General features: G+C 37.2%; 1 protein-coding gene and 1 non-coding gene across 4 annotated transcripts in view; one reads left to right on the forward strand and one right to left on the reverse strand.

The window, feature by feature from the left end:
* The window catches only part of YES1 (YES proto-oncogene 1, Src family tyrosine kinase), a 68,162-nt gene that overhangs the window by 42,645 nt on the left and 6,618 nt on the right, over window positions 1-18,899 (reverse strand). The window lies entirely within an intron of this gene.
* LOC131490642 (U6 spliceosomal RNA) lies at window positions 11,803-11,906 on the forward strand. The gene has a single exon (XR_009251159.1). It is a non-coding gene; the product is annotated as a U6 spliceosomal RNA (small nuclear RNA).

Consider the following 18,899-nt stretch of genomic DNA (forward strand, 5'->3'; position numbering starts at 1 on the left):
ACCTATCATCCTTCCCATCAAAATCTACTCTTCCTTCTCTGTCACCCATGTTTCAACAAATGTAAGTATATACTGCCTTAGACACCTGACAGTCATTCTTAACTCATACTCCATATATCCAATCAGTCACCAGGAGCTGCTCATACTACACTGAAATCTCCAAAATTCTTCTACTTCTCCTTCAACTATTTACTACTTCCCTTGGGTACTAATCACTGTCTGTATTATTGCAAAAGCTTCCTTTACTATCTCTGTACTTCTAGTGTCACCATTTCTCCAGTCTTTTCTGGCTATAGTGTGAAGATGTGTTTTCTACAAAGAAAATCTGATTAAGAGTGTGAAACTAAATAAAGGAAACCTCATTTAAAATGGAGTCAGGAGGCCAGAAGAGGAGCCTTCCAGCCCCACCACTTGTCCTCAACCACAGGCCCCAACAGGAAGAAACATACATTGTATTCCCAACAAGAAGAAGCCCACTTTACTTCTCCGAGAGGAGGGAATTTCTCCTTGACCAGTAACAAGCTCAACCAACAGAAAAATACCACAACTCAGTCGATGAGAAACCATCACCATATCTGAACTCTCACTTCCGCCAAAGGACTTTTGTTCAACTTCCAACTTCCTCCTTTTCTCTAGAAAGTAAAGTTCTTCTTTGATCTCAACTTGCCCCAAATTGCAATGCTATGCTATTCCCAGATAAACCCATTTTCCTGGACAAAATAACTGACAGTTTTAAAGGTTAACAGGAGCCTTCAATGACCCCAACCCCCTCCTGCTCCCAAAAATAAAGTCCAAACCCCTTAATATGAACCAGAAGGCCCCGCAGGGTTTGTTTTATTTACCTCTCCTGGCTCATCTCTTTACATTAATCCCCTACATTCTATGCTCCCTACATACTCAATTTCTTTTAGATCTTCAAATGCACTATGTTCTCTTCATAAATGCTAGGCACAATCCACCTTTCCTTATGCTTGATTTATAACTACCTAACCTTCAAGCTTTAGCTTAAACTAATTCAAGGAATCTTCTCTGACCTCTCAAGTGGTCTTACATCACATTTTATTCCCTCCCACCACCATTTACTATGCTGAACTGTCACTGCCTATTTGTCTCTATCCTCCTCTGAACTGTAAATTCTGGGACAGCAATTTTTTTGTCTCTATTGTAGCTTGGCCTACCATCTACCCCACAGCTGATATCCAGTATTTTTAGAGTGAATGAGTAAGCACTAACTTTGGAGTTAGACCTACATTTCAATCCTGCTTCTGTCACTTATTAGCTACTGTGATACTTTATCAAATTACTTAAATTGCTCCTAAACCCAAGTTTCCTCTTTTTGCGAGGATTAATAATACCTATCTTGCAAGGTTGTGACAAGTAACTGACATTATATAGAGAGAGCAGCTAACACATACCTGAACAAAAGGCAAGTGTTTGCTTTGGTTAAAACTCTTCCGGCTATAAGGACAGGATCTGACTAGAGGTAGCTTAAACAAAACAGAGTATTTTTATAAAGCCTACAGGAGTTTCACATGCAATTCAAAGTCATAAAGAAAAACTAGAACCAGGAACTTAAGTAATAAAATGTAAATTTATTTGCTTTCCTTTTTCTGGTCCTTCTGTCTGCCCCATTTCCAACCCTTTCCTCCCCATCTTCTCCTCCCCTCCCTATTTATGCATCTCTTTCCTCCTTCCCCCTTGTGTGTTTGTCTCAGTCTCTGCCCATCCTTCACCTCTGCTACCCTGTTCATCTACTTCATTCTTGTCTCCTGTGGCAGAATGACTTGTTTGATTCTTTACAGGGTAGAAGATGGCTGCCAATAGTTCCAGAGTTATGGATCTTCATTTTAGAGCTACACAGAGGGATTTTAAGTATCAACTTCAAATTCCTAAAGAACTCTAGCCCACACTGGGTCAGCTGTCTGCATGTGGCTCAATCCCCTCCAGCTAGGAGGTAGGATCACCACTGAAACATGACAGATGGGGAAGGTCTCAGAAAATGAAGGAGTTAAAGCAATCAAAACACTAGGGGCTTATTACTCCATCCATTAAGTAAACACTATTAATGCTTCACAAGAATTATTTAAGTGAATTAGCTCCAATAAGAATATATTAGTAATTAGTCAAGTTTTAAGTGACACTTAAAGAAGTGTCATTAAAGATTTTAATGAATGGAAAATGTGGTATCAACATGAAACATGTAAAAAGGATTATCCTCTTTATTTTTAACTTTCTGAACTTCTGATCTGAACAGTTAATGGTGCAAAACAGACTACAGATATACTTATTTTTTAATATAAAAGAAAAAGATTTAAAGATATTCTAAGAAAGTTTCAAATTGTACAGCACACTTTTAGCTAGAGACCCAAACAGAGCTGGGAAAAGATCTCAAAAACACTTTTTAAATTTTGAATTAGCACGTATCTTGTTCCAAACTGAACAGAAAAGAAAACCTTATATAAAGTGGGATAAACGTTTGGGAAAAATCATCACATAACCTTTTATAGCTCCGTAGCAGTAAGTATAGATCCAATGTTATAACGAAACTAAATCTGAGAGCTCAACTTAGTTGAATTGGAAAAATCAGCATAAAACATTAAGGAGGGAGTTAATATATCTACTTCCCTACCTGTACACAGATTTTTCTAACCTTCTATACATATCATTTACTGGTTAATTTTTTACCTGATACTAATATTTGTAATATACAACTAATGAAGTTTTTTTAGCTGTTTAATAATAAACAAAATACAGATGCTATTTAAAGGAAACAAGAATGGTAAAATTACTGAGTCTTCCCAAATTTCTTATTGGCAAAAAATGTCCATTTTGAGATATACATATTTTGTCACGTATGTGGCCAAAACTTTTCTTATTAATAATGGCTCGTATCTCCGTGAGTTCGAGCCCCGCGTCGGGCTCTGGGCTGATGGCTCAGAGCCTGGAGCCTGCTTCCGATTCTGTGTCTCCCTCTCTCTCTGTCCCTCCCCCGTTCATGCTCTGTCTCTGTCTCAAAAATAAATAAATGTTAAAAAAAAATTAAACAAAAAAAATAATGGCTCGTATCTTCAATGGTTACTGTCTGGACTAAATAAGTTAGTGCATCCATCACCTTTTTACTTTATATACATCTGCTATTTAAATTTTAATATGTGATCATGGAGGAAATTTGCGGTTACAAAGAAAAGAAAAATTCCCCTTAGCTATGTAACCTAACACATTTTCAGGTCCTAGGAATTAGGATGTGGATTTTTAGGGGAAGCCATAATTCTGCTTGCCACAGTGCCTATATCTGTAATCAATACGTTGCCAAAATAATATTGACCTATTAGGGTTTAGACGGTGAACATGTTTTGGCTCGAGATGTATCATGTGTTAGTTAATTATGTACTAAGGAACATAACTTCTCTAAATTAGGAGACCGGTTTAATTTACTTAGCACTTCAAAGCAAAACAAAGTGGTTGAGTCCATCTAGTTAACTCCCTTATACAAGTGGGTCTTAGAGGGAAATAAGCCAATTAAGAGATACTATCTTCCTCTTCCCTTATCAAACCTCTGAAGTACTAGCCCTGGTGGGGGAGAAAAAGGAACAAGTAAAACTGGCCTTGTTCTAAGTGCCTGGAAGGAGACAAAAGCATTGTAAAAGGCCTGAATCCTGGTAACAGGGCTGTGACTGGCATTACCATAAACCTGTTCAGATGACATTGATTCCAACTGTTCTTCAAGGCCCCGTAATGAGAATTCAACAGGAAGCTGGTCTCAGCAGAGCAATTACCAAGATTATCAGGAATTTAAAGATGGGTGACTTCCTTTGTTACAACACCAAAACAGGGAGGCATTTCCTCCCCCCCCCCCCAGAAGAGAGAAGGGTACTTGATACAAGTACTTAATTTGGGTGAATTATTTGTGAATTAGCTTACTCTAATAGGATTTATCTGTAAACCCCCAAATCAATGCTCATGGCACTTTTGTGGTTATCTGCAGACATGTGCAGGGCTGTGAAAAATTTAAGTTGCCAGACCCACATATCCCAAGCTCAGGTCAAACAAGGCTCTTATACTGTAAATGACTGTCCTTTCTGCAGTCTATCTAGTGTCACTTTTTGTATGTGTGTTTTGTTGGTGATGTCACAGTTTCAATTGGCCCACAGGTGTTAGTGCTAAAGTGCTGTCTAGGGTTCCTAAACCAAGAAGGCTGTGGTGTGCCTATTCGGGCATCAGTTACAGTGCTATTTGTAAATTCAATGTTAATGAGTCAACAGAATACATTAAAGATGTCACACATGGAACAGAAGTACACATGAAACAAGATTATGAATTGATCGGTTGACAACAATGTTGTAACCAGAGGCCCACAGGAACCTAACCTTGTATTTCCTCTAGGAACAATGATCAGTACGCACTAATCCAGTATTCAAGTGACTTCTAAACATAACTACTGCAAATGACAACTGACTATATATGAATACTTCAACAGAAAAGATTTCTAGGAGCCAAAAATTACACTTTTTCAAAGTTGTAATACATACTGTCAAATTTCCCTCTAATAATAAATTTTTAAAAGAAAAATCTAAAATGCTACTTTTAAAAGTATAGCTTGTTTGTTCTATTTTTAAATTATGTCTTTAAATGAATTTAAGCTCCCAAGAACATCCAAACCACTTTTGCATTTTTAAGTGAATTAAAATTCTTCAATTGTTACATTTTATTGTTTTGCCCCAACAGTTAAAGTATTGAATTTACTAACCATGTATCTAGTTATCAATTATAAAACAAAAACCAATGTGAGCAAATTGAGAACAAGTGGTTATGACATTCATGTTATATGAACATATGAATATATTAAATACATATTTAATAATGCGCACATTCACTATATTTCAAAAGGTTTTGATAAATAAGTGAATAAAGGAAAAACTAAACACAACACACCAAGAAGTAGTCTGATTAAGCATGTACGGTAATAAAACAACTTATGAACTGAATTACAATCTAGTAAAAAATAATGCATTTCTCTTAATTAGATAATGACAGCCACAAAAACAACAGATGAAACTTAATGAACAGTTACTACATTATAGCCACTGTGCTTAATATTTAAAATGGCTTATCTCATTTAAGTCTCAAAATACCCTGCAAAACAACTGCAGTTATTTTCCTTACTGATGGATGTAGAACCCAACCAAGGTCATACAGCAAGTGAGGGAGTAAGACTCCAGAGCTCCAGTGGCTTACCAGCATCAAACTGAACATATTTAAAGCCTCAAGCTGTACAAACATGTCTCCATAGTAGCCTCAGGTATTTATTAAAAATGGAAGATTCATGATCTCAGTCCAGGTTTAGTGAATTAGAATTTCTAGAGGTAGAATTTAGGAGTCTACATTTCAACAAGACATCCCAGGTGATAAGCAACAACAGTGACATTTGAGAGCCACCACTTTTAAATATACTACTGACCCCTTATTCCTATGCTAGAAGCACACTATAACCAGGAAATATTGTGCCTTCTCCATCTCCTCTGTGTCTCTGTTCATATTATCAGCTCCCTCTGGAATGTTTTATTTATTCTTCAAAACATACTTAAATCCCACCTCCACCAAGCCTTCACTGAATGTGTGTTTCTCTTCTCTTGATCTGCCATTGAACTTTAAACCTCCAATACAAAATTTCTCTCAGGTCTATAGTAGTAGCACATTTAATTGATAAACAAGAGAGAGCAGTTTCCTTTTTATCTCCTAAAAAGCTTAATTAATTAACATGGTGCCTTGCCTGGAGTAGACATAATTTTTTCTTTTAAAGTTTGTGGGACTTGACCCAAAAGATAAATACTAGTCAACAAAGTAATGTTTAAGTCTGACTTCTTAAACGGAAGGGAGTGTAGATAAAAAGACTGTGTATAAAACAAATAAAAATAAATTTAACCCATAGTAACTTAACATGTATCAGGCTAATTTACTAGTTACCTACATCTCCTTTAAGCTCTAAAGAGTTGATAATGCTTATGACTTCAAAAACTGCTCTAGCCTCACAATGTCAGTATAAAGTGGGTGACAAGAAAATAGCAGCTATATGAGAAAGGCAAAATGCATGGTGACCATTTCCAGACACTTCTGACATCATCATATCAGTTCAGGGTGGCAACAGCAATTGACAATATTAGTTTTCTGCATCACTTAACATTTAGCAATAGCCATTACTTCCATGAAGAAATACTACAGATATTTGAATACATTAAATTTAAAGGAAGAAAGTATTTGATACATATCAAGTTTTTATATAGTTGAGCTCCATGGACCATATCTATATCATAAAATCATATGTATCTGCATGACATGTGTTCTGAAAAACTTCATTCCATCTACAATTTAATCTCCAAAAAATATGAATTTGCCTGCTTTTACTTTTTTAAGTAAAAAAATTAATGTGCGAACACTGTGAATCTGATGAAGCTGTTGCATTAAAATGAGACAAAGATGGGGCGCCTGGGTGGCGCAGTCGGTTAAGCGTCCGACTTCAGCCAGGTCACGATCTCGCGGTCTGTGAGTTCGAGCCCCGCGTCAGGCTCTGGGCCGATGGCTCGGAGCCTGGAGCCTGTTTCCGATTCTGTGTCTCCCTCTCTCTCTGCCCCTCCCCCGTTCATGCTCTGTCTCTCTCTGTCCCAAAAATAAATAAAAAACGTTGAAAAAAAAAATTTAAAAAAAAAAAAAATAAAATGAGACAAAGATCAGGGTGCTTCGTGGCTCAGTCAGTTGAGGGTTGGACTTTTGGCTCTGATTCTGTGTTTCCCTCTCTCTCTGCCCCTTCCCTGCTCAGTCTCTGTCTCTCTGTCTCCAACTCTGTCTCGAAAAATAAACATTTTTTTTTAAATTTAAAAAGATAGGAGACCTAAACAAATCAATAAGCATGAAAATACTTAAAACCTTTTCCAAAAATCAATTACAAAAGCATGTATTTAAATTTTCTGACCCTTACATGAATAAATTAGTTCTATGCTCTTTAATCTCTTCAAAAGCATTCAGGAAAAAGCTTCCTGCTTATTTTTTGCTGATAGCCCAACGCTGACAGAGTTGATCCGGTGTCTCTATGGAGCCAAAAAGTTGGGGGAACAAGGACAAGATCTAGTGAAGAGGTTCTGAGTCAGGTAAATCTCCCCCCACCCCACCCCACCCCACCGCCCCCCGCCAAGAATCCTCTTTTGAACTGCTAGCAAATACTGGCATTAGTCACCAGCTAATTAGTTTTCCTGGGGAAGTAACTGCACTGAAAATCCCTAATATTCTATAACCACCAAGGACCAGCAGCAGTGTCCTCTCCTCTCCCACTATATTTGATCACCAAGTATAGTTTTGTTCTTGTTTTTCAAATTTAGAGTGTAGGACAACTCCAAAAATGCAGTGCAAATAATAATGTATATTTTTCTACTTTCTAATCTTAAAATATATCTAATTTGTCTTTCAGTTTTTCTAACTTTTGATATAAAGATTCATCAAAGGGGGAAGTTCTGGCCATTTGTCTTTTAGACATTTCAATTTTCTTGGTTTTACTATTGTTTCAACAGACATTCTGAGTTATCAAATACCTCCTTCCCAACCACTCCTAACAGAGTAATAGGTGCCAGAAGAATGCTAGGGCCAAGGAGCTCTAGCACAGAACTCCTGAAGACCCTCAGAATTTCCTAACTGTTAAGAGCAATAAAGGAGAAAGGAACACCTTTTGTTATTCATTAGAGGCCCCTTTCAACCACACCTGAGTTTACAGTAATGTAGTGATTTTTGGAAAGCCCCTGAGGGTAGAGGGGCCAACCATGAGTGGACTTTCAAGCCCACCACACACTCCCACCTAAGGGAAGGGAAAAGAAGCTGGACGTTGAGCTAATAACCAAAGGTCAGTGATTTAACCATTTATGCCTATGCAAATAAGGCTCCATAAAAATCCTAACTGAAAGGATTTAGGGGCGCCTGGGTGGCTCAGTTGGTTAAGTCTGACTTCAGCTCAGGTCATGAACTCGTGGCTCATGAGTTCAAGCCCTGTGTCAGATCCTGTGCTGACAACTCAGAGCCTGGAGCCTGCTTTAGATTCTGTGTCTCCCTCTCTCTCTGCCCCTCCCCCGCTTGCACTTTGTCTGTCTCTCAAAAAATAAACAGTTAAAAAAAAAAGAAAGAAAGAAAGAAAGAAAGAAAGAAAGAAAGAAAGAAAGAAAGAAAGCAAGCTTCAGAGACCTTCCAGGTTGGTGAACATGGGTAGAGGTGCCAGGAGGGTGGCTTACCTGGAAGTCCATGCCCTTTTCCACATACTTTGCCTTATGTACCTCTTCCACCTGGCAGATCCCTGAGTTGTACTCTTTTATAATAAACCATTAATCTAGCAAGTGAACTATTTTCCTAAATTTTATTAGCCATTCTAGCAAATTATCAAACTGAGGGGGAAGTTACCAGAACTTCCAAAACTGTCCCAGTTGGACAGAAACTGTGGGTAACGTGAGGGTCTACTATTTGCAACTGGCACCTGAGGTTAGGACTGGAAGAACAGTCTTAAAACACTTAGCTCTTAATCTTTAGGACCTAAAGCTAACTCCAGGTAAACAGTGTGAGAATTGAACTGAAGAACGCCCAACTGGTGTTGAAAACTTAACTGGTGTGGGAAAATCCCCACACATCTGTTGACCAGAGTATTCTCAGGGTACTGTACAGAGGAAACAGAGTTTTCCTTTAGCGCGTGTTTTTTTTTTTTTCTTTTTCTTTTCATTACTATACTGGATAGTACTCATAACCACTGTTTATGCTTCTCTACTAAAAAAAAAAAGATGCAGTTTATTCTCAGAATGTAAGAATAGTTTTTTACTAGTATGTCTATTCATACCATTAATTAATTGTATTAAAAAATGTGTGGGGCGCCTGGGTGGTTCAGTCGGTTAAGCGTCCGACTTCGGCTCAGGTCATGATCTCGCGGCCTGTGGGTTCGAGCCCCGCGTCGGGCTCTGTGCTGACAGCTCAGAGCCTGGAGCCTGTTTCAGGTTCTGTGTCTCCCTCTTTCTCTGACCCTCCCCTGTTCATGCTCTCTCTCTCTCTCTCTCTCTGTCTCAAAAATAAATAAAACGTTAAAAAACATTATTAAAAAAAAAAAAATGTGAAGAGGCGCACCTGGGTGGCTCAGTTGGTTAAGTGTCCGACTTCAGCTCAGGTCATGATCTCACAGTCTGTGAGTTCGAGCCCCGTGTCAGGCTCTGTGCTGACAGCTCGGAGCCTGGAGCCTGCTTCAGATTCTGTCTCCATCTCTCTCTGCCCCTCCCCTGCTCGTGCTCTGTCTCTCTCTCTCTCTCAAATATAAAAAATAAAACATTTAAAAAATTTTAAAAAAAAAGGAGTCGATGCTCCTTGGATAACTGGCTACAGCAAGGTAAGTTCAAGATGAACCTAGGACATCTCACACTAAAAAAAATAAAGTAGTACTCAAAAAATCATGGGAATATATCAAAAGTACATAGGAGCCATCTTGAAGATCTTGCTGGCCAAAAATAGAATAAATTTGAGCATCAAAATAAATAAGGATACTAATAACCTTTTGACTAAAAAAATATATAAATCATTCTAATAATAAACAAATGAGGAAGGAAAGGTTTTCTCTTTCAGAATCTCAACTAACACATGTAGAAGGAATTATAGAATTAGGAAAGTATTATTTTGCAACCAACGCTGCAGTAATCAATTCAGGCAAAACTCACTGATGATTGAGCTAAAACTATTTCCCCACATATTATTTATTAATTTTTTAAACATTTTTTTAATGTTTACAGTACTGTTGTACTTTATTTGAGCTTGGGAATTCTTTTTTTTTATTTTTTATTTTTTAATGTTTATTCATTTTTGAGAGACAGAGACAGCATGAGCAGGGAAGAGGCAGAGAGAGGGAGACACAGAATCTGAAGCAGGCTCCAGGCTCTGAGCTGTCAGCATAGAGCCCGACACAGGGCTTGAACTCACGATCTGTGAGATCATGACCTGAGCCGAAGTCGGATGCTCAACTGACTGAGCCACCCAGGCGCCCCCATTACTTATTAATTTAAAAGAGAAAAATGCTAACTTCATGGTGAAGAAGCCTGACAGATATCACCTACCTAAGTGGTTAATGTAGCCTGACTTTTCAAAAATACGAACATCTGAAAGACAAGGCTGAAGAACCGTGCAAATTAAAGAAGACTAAAAGATAGGACAACTAAATGCCGGGGATTAGATTCTGGATTTTTGTTATAAGGAAATTACGAGGACAACTAGGAAACTATCCATTATGGACTACTGTGTTTAGTTTCTTAGGGCTTCTGTAAAAAAATATCTATGTCTATATCTATGTCTATATCTATGTCTATATCTATATCTATATATCTATACATCAAGGGACTAGCAGGGCCATGTTCCCTTTGAAACTCTGGACAGAATCTTTTCTTGCCTCTTCCTAGCTTCTGATTATTGCTGGCAATTCTTGAGGTTCCTTGACTTGTGGCTGGACCATTCCAACCTCTGCTTCTGTTGTCACATAGCATTTTCCTCTTCTTATAAGGACACTGGTCATATTGGATTAGGGCCCATCCTAATTTGGTATGAATTCATTTTAACTTGATTATATCTACAACTACCCTATTTCCAGATAAGGTCACATTCACAGGTACTGGGGGTTAGAACTTAAAACTATCTTTTGGGAGAACACAACTCAACCTACAACTGTGTGTTAGATAACTGTTTAATAGTGATGTTAAAGTTTCTGAATTTAATAATTGTACTGTGGTTATATAAGAAAATGTCCCTGTTTTTAGAAAATACACACCGAAGTACTTAAGGGTAATAAGACATGATCTTTCCAACTAACTTTCAAATAGGGGAGTAGGGAGAGTGGGAATACCCACAGGCATATACACAGAGTGGGAATAATAAAATCAAACATAACAAAAGGTTAACAATTGGTAAATCTGGGTGAGGGAGACCTAGATGTTCTTTGTACTGTTCTAGCAACTCTTCTGTAACTTTGAAATTATTTCCCAATAACAAGGTGTTTTGGGTTTTTTAATGTTTACTTATTTTTGAGAGAGAGACAGAGCATGAGCAGGGAAGCGGCTGAGAGAGAGGGAAACAGAATCTGAAGCAGGCTCCAGGCTCTGAGCTGTCAGCACAGAGGCTGATGCAGGGCTCGAACTCATGGACTGGGAGATCATGACCTGAGACAAAGTCAGATGCTGAACCAACTGAGCCACCCAGATGCCCCAACAAGGTTTTTTTTCAAACCACACACAAAATAACATCTACAAGTAAGTTTATCGAAAAGCATTTTGAGTCTATATTACAAAAATAAAACTCCTGGACTATAAAGAACCTCATTAAGTGGAAACCTGTAACTTTTTTTTTTTTTTTTTTAAAGTATGGGGCTCAATACAGGGCTTGAATCCACCACCCTGAGATTAAGACCTAAGATGAAATCAAGAGTGAGACACTTAAGTCACCCAGACACCCCAGAATCATGTAACTTTTTAGATGGTAAGAGTCATAATTAAAAGATGTCCATTCTTCCTAAATAAACCTAAATCATTAACATTATCTAAATCAAAATCACAATGAAGCTCATAAGGACAAGTATATGCATAAAACTAGCTGAGAAACTTTTAGAATTACTAGTAAATTCCAACCTCATGGTTAACAGCACAGGCTATGGAGTTAGAGAGCTGATTACAGTCCTAGCTTGTATGTGAATAAATGTAATTTCTCACAGCCTACATCTTCATCTGTAAAAATACGGATATTAAGAATACTAACTCAGTGTTCACTTTGGCAGCACATATACTAAAATTGGAAAGATACAAAGATTAGCAAAGCCCCCAGACAAGGATGAAATACAAATTTGTAAAGTATTCCATATTTAACAAAAAGAAAGAAAATTATTTCATTAAATAAAATGGCTACATGTCAGAATATTTAAGCCAGATTTTTAAAAGAAAAACAGAGTTTTGTGAGAAATGAATTAGTTAAAATATGATAAAATATTTATCATTTTGACTGGAACACAGGCAATACTCAACTGAACGAATACTGAACTAGCTGTTGTTCTTGCTGTTGTTATCATGGTCCTCATCATCAAGCTATGTGGTACTAGCATAGGAATAAACAAGCAAATATCTGGAAAAGAAGGAAAGCTCAGAAACAGGCCTTTGAATAAATGAATTTGTGAATGCTCTAAAGGTAGCATTCTGAATCCATGGCAAAAGGATAGATTTAATAAAACGCACTGGTGAGCTACATCCTGAGGGGAAAAAAAAAAGAGGGAGAGAATTGGATTCTTATCTCACAACATATATAAATTGCAGAGTTCCAGAGTAAAGAGTTAAATTACTTGCAATCTAGGACAAGACAAAAACCTACAGACAGAATTTTTTAAATGATCATCAGCTGTGGAAAGCATCCTTAAAACACAAAATCCAGAAGTTATAAAAAGGAAGTTATTTTTAATACTTTTTTAAAGGTAAAATGAAAAAATATTAGATGAAAAGACAAGCAAAGATATGGAGAAAGTGTTTGCAACCTAGATACAAAGAATATCCATACAATATAAAAATACCTAAAAATCTATAAGAAAAAGACAACCCAATAGCAAAATTGTCAAAGGTTATAAACAAGCAGTTTACCACATGGAAAAATGCACAGTCACTTTCAATTTAAAAAACAAATTACAGTAATTTTAAGGTATCTTCATTCCCACACATAACTAACAAAAATAAAACAAGGTTTGCAGATACTGTGAGATAAACAAACATACTTATATATTCCAGTTCAATCTGCCTTAACAACAGCAACAACAAATCTGGAAATACATAACAGGAGCTTTGAACCCGTTACTATCCCTGGCTCTGAATATCATCAAAAAGATAAACAGCAATGCCAATTATGCCATTAGAAGACTTAATTACTAAAAAAAAAAAAAAAAAAGAAAGAAAGAAAGAAAGAGAGAGAGAGAGAGAGAGAGAGAGAGAGAAAAGAAAAAGAGACTTAATTACAGAAAAGGGAACATAAAACAGACCCAAAAAAAGGCAGTAGAAAAGGAATCACTGACCTTTACTGCTAGAAAGTAAGCTCATCAGGTCCATCCACTCACCCACAGTAAAGTACCACTAACAGATGACCTAGATACATTTATTTACCCAAACTCAAAGATGGCTCAATAATTCAATAAAGCACTTCTTCTTTATAAGCTTACAATTATTTATAAATGGTAATGTTAATAAACTGTTACAGAATTTTAAACAGGCATCAAAAGCAACTTTCAGTGTCTGCATTTATGAAAATTCACCTTATTTAAGGCATCATTTAGTCAATTTTCTTTTTTTTCTTTTTCAAGATGTCTCCCTGTCTCTGTGATTTCTCTATTAACTGGGGCCCCGATAGTATCAGAAATGTCTTTCAGAACCTTCAGACAGAATTCTCCTGGACCTAGAAACTTGAAATCAACTGAAGCTAGATGCCCTCTTACCATCTATTACCTACTTACTTTCTTACTCTCTTTTCTAGCTTTGCTAACTTAAGGAGCATCTTCTTGTTACAGAAGTCAGGAGATAAAAAGAAGACATGCTAGATGTTTCCTGTTATCTATTATTTCAACTTTCCTGGATCTGTGGCTTCCCTTTTAACTTGCAGCTTTGAATTTATTTCTAAGAATCATCTATGTTGTCATTAGTTTTCTTTCTACTAGGCATCAATCATTCTAAAAATCCTATTCATCCTCTAACAATATCCTAAAAGGTTCTTGACCCCCTCTTCTACTTGAGTTCTATTATGAGTTCCTCCTTCTGATCTGAGGGAGAGGGGCACGGAGAGGGGGAGAAAGAGTCTCAAGAAAGTTCCGCAAGGTAGCTCCAGTGAGGAGCCTGACGCAGGGCTCAAACTCAGTTCATGACCAGAATCAAAGTCGGATAGTTAACTGACTGAGCCACCCAGGTGCTCAAGTTCTAGTCATTAAAAACAAACAAACAATTAAGACCCAGTAGAGAGTGGCTATGGGGATGGGGAGTAACAAGGTGAGATGGGATGGGGGGGGGGGGGGGCTTTAGCTCCATCATCATTCCCACCTGCCACTATCCCCACCAAATTCTCTGATATGGCTAATTACTATCTTTTCTCAATCACTAAAAGGACTCCATAAATGCAGACACAATCCACAATTCTCCTGTGACCCCCACCCGCACCCCAAATCAGAGTGCTTCCCAAGCTTTTCATATAAAAAGCTTAGGGCATTTTTAGACTTTTCATTCCTTTAGGTGGTATACTGTCCATCAGAATCTGAAATCATAGACTCTTACTGGTTGTCAAATATGTTTCCTAAAGTCTAGGGCATACATCTTAAAGTCCAGAATTACTTTCCCTGTTACTTTTAATATAAACCCAAGACAACATGGTCCCTATACCTCTAAAAATTTTTTCTGTAATTTGCATATCACTTTTTTCTATTGGTCCTAATTAAGTTCAAATATCTTTATATCTTCCTTTACCACCTAAAACATGAAATTACATTTTTCCAGATGCTCTGCTTACAAAAATCAAGCTTCCAGAGGTGCTGGGATATTTGACTTTTTCCATCATAACCAGTTTGTATCTGTACTAATATTGTTGCCTTAAATTAAGAAGATACCATCTTGGGGCACCTAGCTGGCTGGCTCAGCCAGTAGACGTGCAACTCTTGATCTTGGGGTCATGAGGGTGCTAGGCATAGAGCTAACTTAAAAACAAAAAAAGATCATCTTTGTCCACACCTTTCAAATATTCTAACCATGTTTCTATAACCAAATAGTGTATTTCCATACAGATATGTAACCTTTTTAACTAATAGGTTACTTTCTCTCCCCTGCTGTGGCAGAGACAACTACCTTCCACCAAAAATTCCTTTTCCCCTTCTAAGGTTGTCAATAGAAGGTAGCCCTGCCAAGGACTATTTTTCTTAGCTCTACTTACAACCAGATACATGCATATGACTCATTTACATCAACATAATGTAGGAGGAACTGATGTGTGCAGAGTTTTTAAGAAGAATGGTTGTTGGAGATATAAAATATTAAAAAAAGGAATCCCTTTATTGTATGTATTTTTCTTTCAACGTTTTTTTTTTTTTTTTTTTTTTTTATTTATTTTTGGGACAGAGAGAGACAGAGCATGAACGGGGAGGAGCAGAGAGAGAGGGAGACACAGAATCGGAAACAGGCTCCAGGCTCCGAGCCATCAGCCCAGAGCCTGACGCGGGGCTCGAACTCACAGACTGTGAGATCGTGACCTGGCTGAAGTCGGACGCTTAACCGACTGCGCCACCCAGGCGCCCCTGTATGTATTTTTCTTACTGGTCTTTAACATTTACCACTCACTGCCAAATCATACTTGCTTCTCCACCGGACTCCAGTACAATGTTTATCTGAATTCGTCCAGAGCACTGATGCCACTAGTCTAGCTTTAGGCCTGCCACTCCAAGGAGTCTGGAGTAAGAAGCATCTGCGGTTACTGTATGAGTTTCCAGTGAGAAGCTATTTGTTGACATTTCTTTTTCCCATGCCCACGGTAAACAAACATTGTTGGCAGACTGTTACACTGTCATACATTTAAAAACATTTAATAAGTGCCTACTAAAGGTTCCAGATGCTTGGGATAACCTCTGTACCAAAACAAAGATTCCTCCCTACCTCCATGGAGCTTATATTCTAGCGGCAGCCACTCACTCCCATCACTTAGTCTTGGCACTACAGTTTAAAACCTATCTGCCAACACACTTATGTAGACTTAATAAACACGGGCAATGATAGAACTGTTGCAGTAATGTGTGAAGGAGTTGTACTGTAGATATTCTATGTGGGATAATAATGCTACAAAATCAAGCCAGCATTCCTATTAGAAAACAATGCTCCAGCTTATTAAAGAGGACAAAGGGTACATTCTTACATACAACTGAAGAAATAAAAGGAAGCCAAAGAAAAAAGGCTTCTAAGGTGGTTAAGGAAATCTGTCAATAGAATCGGACACTGTGGTAAATGAGTAGCAAACAGAATTTCCATTTGGAGTGTTAGATGAGACTTTTGATCCAGAGGTAAAGAATTCATATAACAATAACATTTCTAGGAACAAGCCAGCATGGAAGAATCCCACTGTTTCCTTCAGAAGGAAGTGAAGCTTTGAATGGTTGTTGAGTCTGTACCAAGGTGTAAAAACTGCCATCTTATTGACAGGGAAAATTAGACAGTGAATATCTGAAATGTGATGGAGAACCATTCAGACAATGCAGACCTTCCATCTATTTCTACCAACTCATCTAAGAATAAATGATTTAATTAGTAGAAAAGCAAAGTCGCACAATAGAAGTTTGAGCCAGTTTTGAGTCAGAACTCATATTTGAGCATAAACTTAGGGGAGGAGGAGAGACAAGGAAAGAGAAACTGACTATATACACATGTACTCCATATACCCCTTATAAACCCAAACTTACAAAAGGAAAGCATTTGCTACACTTTAGTGCAATACCCATCTTTTGCTGGCTTTGTTCTTTTGACGAATTAAATTTAGATTAAAAAAAAAAAAAAAAGAAGCTTCACTGGAAAAACATCCAAACACTGTCTCTTTGTTAATCGGGGTTGAACATCTTGTTATAAAAAGATAAAGAATGCTTTGGGATTAGTGTATCAGTTTTCCATTACAAAGCCAAACCTACAAAAGGAAAGCACTTGCTATAGTTTAGTGTATTAGCCCTTTTTTTCCAGCTCATATAATATCTGACCTTGATTCCTATTATGAAATATGTACCACAAAGCTACTTCAATTGAAAAGTATACATGATTGAAAATTCTCAGCCCCAATACAAATGCACAGTTTAAGGGAGAAGGAAAAAGATAAATTCCCCTTTCTTCCATAATTGCTCTTTATACCTAAGGAAGTTGTCTTATTGGAAACAGGCTTATTGTCAGATAAATTCAGTTCTACTAACCACTAGTCCTGTGACCTCAGCCAATCACATATACTTTCTGATCCTCAGTTTCTTCACATGTAATAAATACCCATCTAATCCACAATGTTTGTGTATTTTGAAAAGGCATTTCAAATATTTAACTGTGACAATGCATATGAACTACATATGTAGAATAGCATCTGCCATAATACAGGCTTTCTTCCTTCCTTACACATTGCCTGTGAGGAGTAAATGGGCGGGAAACAGAAAAAAGGGCAAAAAAGAGGAAATTATAAACTTCCACATTATATCCACTCCTCGTCTTCCCAAGCCCTTTTCTAGTTTCCACATTTTTGTTTCTCATTTCCAATCTTTTGAAACCTTCCCATTCTTCACACTGTCCTATAGGGATAGACTAGGCAGGCTTAGAGTGCCTAGAGCAAGCAGGTGGGAGAAAGCACGGACATTCCTGTACTTGAATTCAGCTTAAGAGCAAGGCTTCACTGAAAGGGTCTTGGCATCCCAATTCGAAACTCGTAACAGTGATTTTTAAATGGTGAAGGGCTGGGAAGGTGTGGAGGGAGGGTAACTCACAAGACAATGAGTTCATTCCCTGTATAATCAGAACATTCAGTAAGGCAAGTATTTCATATGTTCAAAGAGCTCAGATTTAAGAAAACAAACAAAACCTGAAAATCAATCAGAATACATTTACCAATGAAACACTATTATATCTGTTAAATGTTTATACACTCTTAATGGTCTGCCTAGAAATCTAACCAAAAAGGCTAACCTTCCAAGAAAGAATGTTTCCTGAGAAAAGATTTTGATTTTCAAAGACCTAACTGACAAACTTTGGGAACAATCTACTTATAATTTTGGTGGCTTCCCTCCCCCTTTTTATAAGATCTTTGTTGCACACCTTAAAAAGCTAACCATTTCCTAACACCCATGCTTATCTATTTTATTCTAACTAGTAACTAAACGTGTTAAAGGAAAACATCCAGAACAATTACTCTATGTTTTTGTCAATTAAAAAAAAATAAATGTTTTAATGTTAGTGGTCATGATCATAGTGATCATAGTCATGATTATCTGTTAACTGACATCACATCTATGTGCTTCAATGAATAAAAGTTCTTATCTTTCTAATTTTACTGCAAAATAAGTCGGAAGTGTTGCTTAAAGGACTTATTTTCAAACCTGACTTCTTACAGTAAAACTTCTATATAAATGTTGTGGAACCTGCATCTGTCACACATATCTGTAATAAACTGTCTACAAAATCAAATCAAGTCTTCTGGCCTAGAGAATTAAATCAGTTTACTTGAAGCTAAAAGTATCCATTGCATATGGATCCATTAAAGTTTCAGATGTATCACACACTAATATTATCAAAAACCAGAGAAGTGTTAAACTGGATTATCACATTAAAAAGAACTACCAATCTACAAAATTTACAACAGTCTCATAATCATAGCCAGTCCCATCCAACTGTGAATTCCTAAAAGGCAGTAGTCACACTGCAATCATTTCTATACCACCAAAACCAGCACAGTATTTGTTATACCACAGGTTTAATAAATGGCCACTTGATGAGACAATACTACATTTCCTAGAGAAAAGTCCAGTGCCAAGTCTATGGGTCAGTTTTTTACTATAACCTTTATTTACCTGCTATCTAATTTTATTTCAAATTCTAGATTCTGAAACATTTCCTTAAAATGTTATCAATAGGAAAACTTCAACTGTAACAGAGCCACACATTTATATAAGGCTGAAAGAATATTAGAAACCATCTGGCCACTGTCTCTTATTTCAGATGGTGAAGCTGAGGTGCAAGGAATTTACTGAACTGACCAAGGTCAAATAACTCTTTATTACCAAAAGTGGCATTAAAATCCAAATGGCCTTCTACCTTTTAGTCCGTTCCTTACGACACCATGTT

The sequence above is a fragment of the Neofelis nebulosa genome, chromosome 11 (assembly GCF_028018385.1).
Source record: "Neofelis nebulosa isolate mNeoNeb1 chromosome 11, mNeoNeb1.pri, whole genome shotgun sequence".
NCBI classification, from domain to species: domain Eukaryota; kingdom Metazoa; phylum Chordata; class Mammalia; order Carnivora; family Felidae; genus Neofelis; species Neofelis nebulosa.